Source organism: Coloeus monedula (assembly GCF_965178545.1).
Source record: "Coloeus monedula genome assembly, chromosome: 3".
NCBI lineage: Eukaryota > Metazoa > Chordata > Aves > Passeriformes > Corvidae > Coloeus > Coloeus monedula.
Window position 1 is genome coordinate 47,670,361 of NC_138783.1, and position 8,345 is coordinate 47,678,705.

An 8,345-nucleotide genomic window follows, 5' to 3' on the forward strand; every position below is an offset into this window, starting at 1 on the left:
AAGAAAACCGTGTTTTCAGTGCAGCATAAGTACTTTGTGATTGAAACAAGTCCGTTCTTAAGATAGCAAAAATGAAACAAGGGCTCTTACATGATTTGAAAAGACATTTTTTCCTTTCTCATGTGCATGCATACCATTTACACTGTATTTGGTGTTAGTCTAGCAGTGTTAGGTTGACATAGTAAAATTGATAGTGGCAGTAAGGTTTTTATTGTTTTTTTGAAATGTATGAATGCAGTGGAACAGATGTTCAGAACAGCATGGAATATTCCTTGTTCCCCATCCCACCATCCCTTTCACACCGAGCCATCTGGAAGGGACTGTGAGCAGGATGAGCAGCCATCACGCTAAGAACAAGATTAACGTGTCGGCATCTTTTGTTGATACTTTAAACTGGTCGCTGTTTGTTCAGCGGAAAGAAACAATGTGAGGTCTCATGATCCCCTGTGTGCTAAGATCATTCACATGGCTATGGAAAGAAGGCAGAAGAGAAAATGTGATTTATATAGAACAATTAATAAATTTAATGGTAGTCAGTCTGGACTTAGACCCATACAGGCAGAAACCAACTTTTTCTCCATTCAGCTGTATTGATGTGACTATCCACCTTTTACCATTAAGCACTGTGTCAGGTAATAGCATTCTGTTAAAACAGATTAAAATTTACTTATTTGTGAAAAAACTTCTGTACATGTTTTCCAGGGTTTTTCAGTTCATGCTCTTCATGAACTTTATTTTTTTACCCTGAATTTTTCTTTTTTACAGCAACAGGTATACCGTGTGTTGATGTCTTTCAGTTTACTCAGTTGGGTTTCTTTAGTACCCTTTAGCCTTGCATCTTTTGAGAGAAAGTGTAATTAGTGTTTTGGCTTAATGAACAAAATTTGGGTTAGAGAAAGGACAGCTTGTGGTCTAGAAGCAAGAGACTCTAGTCATGTGTGAAGGTGCCCTGGATCATCTGTATTCTGATACAGAATGAGTAGAAAAGGGTGGGTGGATCTGATACTGGCAGAGTGATTGGATTCAGTACAGCAAGCTATTGTATTGTGCACTCTGTGAACTTCTGTTAGATGTCCGGTAAGCAAATCTGTTTCTGAATAGATAGCTGAGTAACATTGTGTGTCAAAGAAGACTAGAATGTGTCAGTGAAGAAGAAATTGTATTTCTAAGCTTAACACACAGGTTCAGTGCTACCACAGCGTATTTGTTACATTGTTTTGTGTTTCTTTCAACTGAGAGAATTTTAAGGTATGGAAATCTGAAACAGATTCAGGAAGGCTATTTGAAAAAGAGATGCTTAAAGTCTGAAACTACTACTGTAGTGTCGTAAGCTGTTCTAAGGGAGAAGGTAATCAGAAGAAAGTGACACAACCCAAGATCTCAGCTTTCATCTGTTTTCAGAGTAAAGATAAGCATGAGAAAAATAAGTGAGGGTAAAACTAGTTGAGGGATATGCATAGATGTTCTGGGAAAAACTTATTCTGTGAAGAAGTGGGGTGATGGAATTAAGTAAATATTTGTGTTTAAAAAAAATGTACTTCAACGTGAAAAATATTCTGTGTATATGCTTTTCCTGTATTTTCATGAAAATGATAAGGCATGTTTAAAAAGTATAAATATTTAAGTGACAGGAGTGAAAAAATCCAGTGTACTTTGCTGGCAAAGATTTTTGCATACTGGGCAGTGGAAAAAATGCTGTGAGTATAAATGGCAAAGTCCATTAATTTGAACAGTGAGAAGTTAATACAGGAAATACATTCTATATTCCATACGTATATTGCAGTTGGGCGAGAAAAGTTGCATACTAAATAGAGATAAATTGGTGTTAACCTTCAGTTAAGTGGCTTCATTAGCAGAGTGTGAAATACCTTTATTTCTTCCTTGAGCAATGATGAAGCCATTTAATTGGGTGACATGTATGTGATCCCTTATTTTGGAGCAGGAGATGAAACTTCATCATAATCTGGCTGTATGTACTTCATGATGATAAGCTTTTTATTTCCTTAGAAACTGTGGTGAAAAGTATTGTGAATGGGAAAAAATATTCTTGGGATTGTGGCTTTGCAATGGTACAGTTCTGTTGGGAGGAAGAAGTTAATGCAGTAACTTTGAAGTGGTCCCCCAGTCTTCTTTTCTTCATGGAGGGACTCTTACTTTAAGCAGAAATTGATGAGAGCTTTGACACTATTGGAGAATGGCAGGTGCCCAAAGATCATCTTTAGCTACAGTGGACAGGTAATGCAAACATGGGGTTGTAGAACAAAGGGGGAAAGACCCCAGAATACTCATCCTGGAAGCTGTAGAGAAAATACAGCAATTTCTGACTTCATAGTTGTTAATAATATTTTGAAGCCTTTTATATTACAGTATGTAGTGTCAAGGAGGAAATAGCTACTTAATTTTAGATTGGATCATCCTCAGGGCCTCTTCTTTCCTGCATTTGTGAATGTTATCTTTTCTCTGCATATTCATAGTTAATGTGAAGTACTGAGAACTAAATTTAAAGTACCTGTAAGTGTTCACTACTGTGAAGATCTGTTTACCTTTTTCTCTCCCAACCTTTTAATTGGTGGAAATTCGTGAATTAATGCGTTCGCCTTTTAAAGGTTCTGCAGACTTTCGTGTGTCAGGCCCACTGTGTTAGCAGAGGTAGCTATTGTTCTGCTTCTTACACGTTTTTTGGAGATGTGGAAGGTTGGCTAGGAGAGTGTACATCCATAAAGTTTTAGATTGTAGATAAGCAAAACTAATCACCATCCCTTCCCCTGTTGTCCTTTCTCTTTTCGTTGCTTAATGTCTTGATTTCCTTCATAATATCAGTGGACCATAAAATCTGCCCCGAAGATCTCAGCACAGACAAAAACTGTGCCAAATAAAGAAAAGAAGACAAAACAACCATCCGAGTTGGTGAACCTTCAGGAACATTTCATTGCAACAGACATTAAAGAGCTCTGTTAAAGAAACAAAATAGCTTTAGGGATTTCTGTGCCCATTTCATCATTGTTAATACTTAAATTGGTATGATGTGAGAGGAAGATCAGAAGTGGTGATCTGATACTGAGGAGAAAAAACCCTGCTTTTGTTCCAACCTTGACTGTCATTCCTTTCACGTAGACCTGGTAATCAGGAAGAAGATCTGTGCAAACAATGGTGATAGAATTGGCTATATATTAAATTGTAGTGAGGAGGACATTTTCTAGGCATTTCACTTTACATGTATTGTTGAAAGATGTTTGTTGTGGATAAGAAATGTTCTTGATTTTTAGTTATCCTTAGGAAATAGAATCCTATTAGACCTTGTGTATATTTGTATCAAAAGTCTGCCCTTGCATCAGCAAACTCCTATCAAAATGAAGAGAGTTGCATTAAAAATCACGTAAAACATAATAAAAATGGTATATTAACTAAAAAATACACCATCCCTTAGATTGGGGTAGCTCTAATAAAAGTAAAGTATTTGGTACTTAAAGCTTGATTGTGGTTTAGTAAAACCATATTTTGTTTTGATACTCATTACATAGTAATGTGGCTGAGAGAGGAATGGCATACCTGATGGAACTTGAATAGCTAGAAGAAACTATTAAAAATTAGTCTTGTTTGTATGCCTTTTGATAAAAAATTCTGGGGTAATAGAGAGCACTATTAAACAATAACTGATGACTAAATAGTCTGTATTGTTTTGTAGTATACAAAATGTGGATTCAGATTCTTGTTAAAGTGAAGCCAGTTAAAAAAACCCCACAAAACTTTTAAAAGTACAGATGAATGATATTAGACGAATCTTGAATTCAATAGCTTCCAGAATATATGCTAGTTATGGTTTATTTGTTTTTAACTTGTCATTACTGATCAGGTAGTAAATAACATTCAGCGATGACAAGTAGGAAAGGTTCATGAACATCAGGTTCTCAGTCATCTGGAATGAGGAAAAACCAGAAAGGAGCATGCATTAAAGGCACATTTATTCCTTTCCTTCCATTAGGATAAGAGGGATAGCAGTATTTGCACTCCATGTAGCCCTTTCCTTTTGTCTTGGGAAGGATGAAGATCCTTTGGAGGACATGGAGATCTGTGACAATGGCACTTCCACGGGGAAAAAAAATATGGGGATGGGAGAGCATCTCCAAACCTGGTGCTTGGGGTCTTTCATCTTTCTTGCTTTCCTTTCTATTCCAATTTAGTACATACATGAATCTTTAAGGTGAGTGATGGCAGGCTATCTAGAATTACGAACTTGAACAGAAAAATGGTCAATATTACCAAATTGGATGCCATTCAGAGATGGAAACTGTGTGTTGAATTGATTGTTAGGACATTAGATATGGGAAAACTTAACAGTCTGTAAAAGTTTTAAATGTTGAAATGCCCTAGACATGGAGACTGTGATTAGGACGTAGTGTAACTTGATTGTGTGCCTTGAGGTGAGGAAACTGACAGTATTTCTCTGGTTTTGATGAGGTGAAATGCAGTTCTAGATTCAGACACTGAAATTCAGGTGAGTGCCTATCAAAGCTTACACATGAGGTGTTTGAGCTCACCGTGTCATTCTTGTATCTATCAGGAGATGCAGGGATTTGGTTGTTCTTTGGGCTTCTGCTGAGCTCATATAGATGTATTCATACAAATTTAGGTGCTTAATCTTGAATGGAATCCCATCTGGTACATTACTCATGGCAAGCTGCGTATTCAGTCCATCTCATTTTTCTTCTCCATAGAAGGAGAATTATGGTGTGTTCTCTTTTTATAGCGGTCTGGGAGATTCATCAATGGAAAGCTCTAAAGCTCTCTGAAAAGAATAGACTATATTCAGGGAGAATTTAGAATTGATGCATAGTAAGCTGTTTTTTGTGCTAAAATGTTCAGCTTTGTCATATTTTACTGGAGGATGTAAGAAGAAACCTCTGAAGAGCTTAAAAAAAGGCATTGTACAGTGTCTTTGAGAAAATGTAATAAGTAAACATTCACAAGTAGAGGGGCTGTGTAATGAACTGGAATTTGTTTTGTGGTATTAGTGAATATGTAAAGAACTTAAAATAAAGAACCATGAAATTCAGGTACATATTTTTAGCACGCGTGTAAATTGCAGTGCCTTTTCGGGGATGTGAAAGGATAAAAGGCAGGTTTGGGGGACAGCTGGTACTTCAGGTTTTTGCCAGTAGCTCAAGTATTTGAAAAACCCAGTCTATCTCTTGTAATAGCTGTGCTCTGCTGTTGTTTGGAAAGATTGCACATGGTGTTTGTCATCTTTCAAGTTTGTTACTGTACATCTGCTTTCTACATAATTTTTTAAGAATCTGACTTGCCAAGGCAGCGTCAGACTTCTTGCATGCAGTTTAACAGCTGCTGTCCAGGGGAAGGTGGTCTGAGTAGACCTGGAGTGGTACTTCTGTGGCTGTGGGGGAAGCATGCAAAGAAAAGCAAAAATGCTTTGATTAAGTCTTTCTGTACCACACTTGCCTCTACAGCAGTGACTACTGGGATAAGTGCCTTCTAATTTTAAGACAAAAGGCAAATTGTTATGGAGTTCTTATGCAAGTTGTTATGGGAGGGGGAGAGAGAAAGAAGAGAAAGGGAGATGAGAATACTGAGGAAGCATGCAAAATCTGAATTTTAATGGGTTGATCTAAGCTAATTCAAGCTTTTGATGTCCTGTCCTTTCAGAATGCGTGTGGAAATCGAGTTGCTGATGCCTGGAGGGTTTGGAGAGCAGTGTCCGTCTGTACTCAGTCATAGTTCAGTCCAGCCAGATGTCGCATCTGATCCATGTCCAATGAGGCACGCATGGGTTTAGTGAGATGTTAAGCGACATCTCACCCTCATAGTTTTTCTTCTCTCCCCTTTTGCCTCCTCTTTCTGGTCTGACACTAATGTCTCATACATTTCCACTTCAGCCAGTTGTATATGTGCAATATAGCATCTTTCTAGATTCTTCATCTCTTGTGCTAGATGCTGCTGATGGTTTAAAGGTGGCTGTCAGGCATAGATGGCCTCACAGTGGTGATGAACCTGTTTATCCAAACTGTAAGTCTCTGGTTTCAGTGTGTGCTTAGCTGGGGTAAAATGAGTAAAAAAATTACAAACTTAGGATTGGGACCAATCTACTGCACTGACACAATTTTTGAAAATAATAATTTATTTGCATTAGAGTTTTCAATTATTTGTGGGTGGAAGGTGTTCTGGTTTGGGCTGGGGTAGAGTTATTTTTTTTCCACAGGGGCTAGTAGGGAGCTGTGTTTTGGATTTGTGCTCAACCCAGGGCTGATAAACTAGAGATGTTATTGCTTAGCATGACAAAAAGCCATGGCCTTTTCTGCTTATTGTACTTCGGCATTGGCAAGGAGAATATTGGGGATGCTTGGGAGATTGGGAGGAGACACAGCTGGGACAGGTGACCCAAAATGACCAGGTGAACATTCCAGACCATTTGGTGTCATAGTCAGTGTATAAAGTGGGGATAAGAAGGAGAAAGAAAGGGGGGATGTTTGCAATACTTTGAGTTCCCAAGTCACTGTTATGTGTGATGGGGCCATGCTCTTCTGGAGATGGCTGAACACCTGCCTGCCCGTGGGAAGCAGTGAATTAATTCTTGTGCTTTGCTTTCATGGGCAGGTTTTGCTTTCCCCATTAAACTGTCTTTACCTCATCCCATGAGTTTTCTGTCTTTTTTTATTCTCACACTGATCCAGCTGGTGGGGTAGGGAGTGAGCAACTGTGTGGGGCTTGGCTGTTGGCTGGGGTTAAACCACGACAGAAGGGAAGAGAAGTTATTAAACCTCTGTATTGCAAAATTGAATGTGATTTCTAAATGCCAGTGTGTTTACTATATATAGTGACATCACAGTGACTATCTTGTCTAGGAAGAAACTGAGACTTAAATGCGACTCAAAACAGGTGAAAGATGGATGTGGAAGGCAGTGGAATTGCCGTTGCAAATTCTTGTTTTCTGCTCCTGGTAACACACTCCCTTTGGTCAGGCTGTGTCTCATGAAGACCCTGTAATTCAGAGGCCTATTTTGTTTTGATTTCTTGCCTAACCTCTTGTTACATAGATTTTGAAATTAACTTAGCCTCACTTCTCATGCATTTTCTTAAAAAATATTACATTCATCTGAGTTGTGTGTGGTGAAGAAAAAGGTGGTTGTGCTTTAGTAGTAAGGACACAAGTTTTTTCCTTAGTAATGGGTTAGTGTCTGAATAGGTCTGTAAGTGTTTAATTCAGTTAGGTGAAGTTTTTAAATTAGAAGAAACTTATTGCAGTTGCAGATTTCTTTTTTTCTGATCAGGAGCAGGTAGTGGATTGCTTAATTTGTTGCATATATTTACTCATCAGTGTTCAGTTTACCTTTTGGAATTAAACTTCAATCTGAAATGAGGTTGCTACATAATAATTTAAATCATGCATTCAAATATGAAAGTTGTTTATTTTCCCTTACCCTCAGCCCTGGTGTGTGCTTTAGCCTGCTCTTTAGAGAAATGGGATTTCTTGGGTTGGTCTGTCACTCTCCTGGTAGCTCTTGAACACACTGGACCATTTCATCAGGAAGTGACAAGAAAATGAAAAGCTCAAACTGAAGTTGTAGTTTTCTTTAAATTAGCTTTTACAGGCAAGAAAGAAGATTATATGGAGAAGGGACTTAAATTTAAGAGCTCCTGGTGGAAGGCATTCTGATTGTACTCAGTGTGGTAGGTGTTTCAAGATGTAGCAGACAATTAGCTGGGCAGTCTGCAGCTAGCTTCCCACTGGGCCCAGTGTGTTGTGTGGGCTAGTGAGGAAGTTGGGTGAACTGCAAAAGGTAAGGGTGGGGGGGCAGCTCTGAGAATGCTAGACAGAAAGCCATGGGAAAAACAGGCTTTATTCTGGTGGCCTTTTCATATAAAGATTTCATTTAGCACTAATTTATGCTTCTATTAATTTATAAATTATGTTTATATGAAATGTATTTTCACTGTAGCATTTAAATTACAGTGAAAGAATTCCTCATAATGACTTTTATTTCATAGCTACAATGCACTAGCCTGTTTGCAGAGTGTTGGTGCTAGATGCTGCTTTTCAGTAACAGTGAAGTTCCAGTTTTGATTTATTTTTGATCAAGTTCAGAAAAATGTTTGCAATGGATATGAAGTAATATTTTGAAATGCATCTCTTTGTAAAGGAATACAAAAATATAGAAGAGAAAACAGGAAGTTTTTTTATCAAATATAAAAATCGTTCCTCTGTTACCTCTGATGTGTTGTGTAAAATTTAGCAAACTCAGCTAACCTTAAATTTTGGCATACTCAAACTGTCTCATATTAAGAAAGACGTAAAATATAATTCAAGACTACTGCTTAGAAGTCACAAGCCT